Below are 2,521 nucleotides of genomic sequence, written 5' to 3'. Positions count from 1 at the left end.
GTCACAGATACCTTCAATTACAACACCTCATTTTTACTTTTTTGTGTTTAACTAGGTGGCGCTATACATGAAATGAGTGGTTATGGAATGGGTTGACATGGCCCCTTGAGATCAACATACAAAAAAAAATTGGTCCTCCTAAACCCTACGGTTTTCGAGATATTCACAGAAAACTGTGTCTGCCCTACCCTCCTTTCGGGGGGTCCAGTCCAGCGGGGGGGCTACAGATCAAAACGAAAAACGATGGTTCCATGCTATCCATGTGGGGTTACATGCCCACCAAGTTTCGTGTACCCCGGTCTTTCAGTGTCCCGGGAATCATTGACAGAAATTTGGGCATGCGAAAAAGAAAAAAAAAATAAATAAAAAATCTGACTAAACCTATATGACCGCCGCTTCGCTGCGCGGCGGTCATAATAAATGAAAAAGAGGGTGGTCACTATTAAGCTCTGTCTCCAATTGTGTGGGGAAAATATGGCAGCATAGAAATGCCAGTGTTTTTTTTTTTCGTTTGTTCTTCCTGGGCTGCTATAGCAAGATAAATGTGTAACATTGAGGGCCTACCTGTTCCGATGTATATGCAAAGGGCTCATTGTAGGCAAATGAAAACACTTTCTTTTTTATTTACAGGTAATTATACTCTAAAGAAAATATCATTGTTAACACTTTATTCCATTTCTGCTAATATCACTTTAAATACTACATAATCTTGCTTTAACTGAAGGGGCTCTATTTTAAAGCAACACCAAAGAACTTTTCCTCTTCCTAAACTATTTGTTTATCCAGCACTGGCTTTGGAAATAACAATGTCCACAGACAAGGTAGAATATGTTGCATGATTTTATGAAAGTACGATGTATTGCGACATCAGATGCAAGTCACATTTGTAGTTTCTTATGTGTCATTCCATCGAACTACAGATCCGCTACCTGATCTGACAAACTTACATAGTGCGGTTATAGCTGATAGAGGGCCGCTAAGCGAATGCAGAAGTGCCGTTCACCTTGTTACGAGTTGATGAACCACTGAAACGATTTTGGAAACATTATTTTAAGGTACAAAAAACTCTTTGGTGTTGCTTTAATGGTCTGAAACAGAAGTGTCTTTGCGCAAAACGCAAGTGACTTTGTGGGCGGATCTTGGGCGCTGATGCTATTTTACCGGCAGGATAATTGACTCTTGCGCCCGACGCAAATCTAAAATGGGGTGGTCTGAAGTAGCTACATTAATCATGGGTGTGGTTTGGGGGTAACGTGCAATAAACCAGCGGTTGTCAAACTGGGGTACGCGTACCCCCAGGGGTACGTGGACTGATTTCAGGGGGTACGCGAAAAAAGATCTAAGTCATAGCCTACAGTATGCCTTTTCAAACATTTTCTCTATCCCACGTTGATAACTTAACTTCCGCATTTGCACTGCACATTAAAAATGTATTTTCTACGCATTAACAAAATATTTGAGAGTGGAGACAGAGAGGGTAAAACAGCGTTTCTCAAACTGTGGGTCGCAACCCACTACTGGGTCGCGGAGACATGCCAGGTGGGGCGCGAACTGACTGAGTTTTATTTATTTATTTTTTTTATCTGTAGCCTAGGCCCAGGTAGCACCCGATGCGCAATGGACGCACTGTGTTATTCATAGGGAAGCGCTCGTGTCAAGGCAGCTTAGTTAGTCCCGACCTGAATTAGATTTTGAACGAGGTTGTGAGAATGGTGAATTTCATCAAGACCCGGCCCTTAAAAGCGTGTCTATTCTCCGCACTTTGAGACGAGATGGGAGCTGACCAAAAGGCTGTACTGTTTCACAGCGAGGCAAGGTGGCTTTCCCGAGGTAAAGTGCTGTCGCGTGTTTGAGCTCCGAGTCGCCTTTTCTTGGAGGAAGAGCGCATGTTTGAATCTGCAAGCACGTTCACTAATGAACATTTCTTGACGAAGCTGGCCTATCTTAGCGATATATTTGGAAAGCTCAATGAGTTAAATCTCCAGTTACAAGGCAAAGACAAGCACCAGATAAGATCACTGCATTCAACAAGACGATTGTGTGTGAGATTAGGTGCAGATCTATTTAAAATAATTATATTCAGCACATTTGTAGGCCTATCATAGCCTATGTTGACTATTGATGAGATTTGTATCATATGTTTATGATCCTATTCACTATTCTCGACAAAATTGATAAAAATAAATATTAATAAAACAATTAAAAAATTGGTGGTGTTGGGGGTACTCCGGAAGATCATAATGTCTCAGGGGGTACATGCCTGTTAAAAGTTTGGGAACCACTGCAATAAACCAATCAGAGCATCATCTCACATTCCCTTTAACAACAGGCACGCTTGTTCCATAGCTGATTGCTATTATGGTGGCGTATTTGCCAGGAGCAGCCAGGAGCGTTCACATCGCTATAATTACTGTTCAGTTGGAAACAGTTAGCTATTGATTTTTCCTCTTGACAAAATGTAATGCAGAATTGTCACAAAGACATACTTTCCGATGTTTTGGGATCACTCTCACTGAATCAC

Source organism: Alosa pseudoharengus, unplaced genomic scaffold, assembly GCF_046254945.1.
Source record: "Alosa pseudoharengus isolate Yale_2024_CS ecotype anadromous, Long Island Sound unplaced genomic scaffold, YU_APseudo_1.1 YU_APseudo_1.1_scf_14, whole genome shotgun sequence".
In the NCBI taxonomy this organism is placed as follows: domain Eukaryota; kingdom Metazoa; phylum Chordata; class Actinopteri; order Clupeiformes; family Clupeidae; genus Alosa; species Alosa pseudoharengus.
This window is presented reverse-complemented; position numbering follows the sequence as displayed.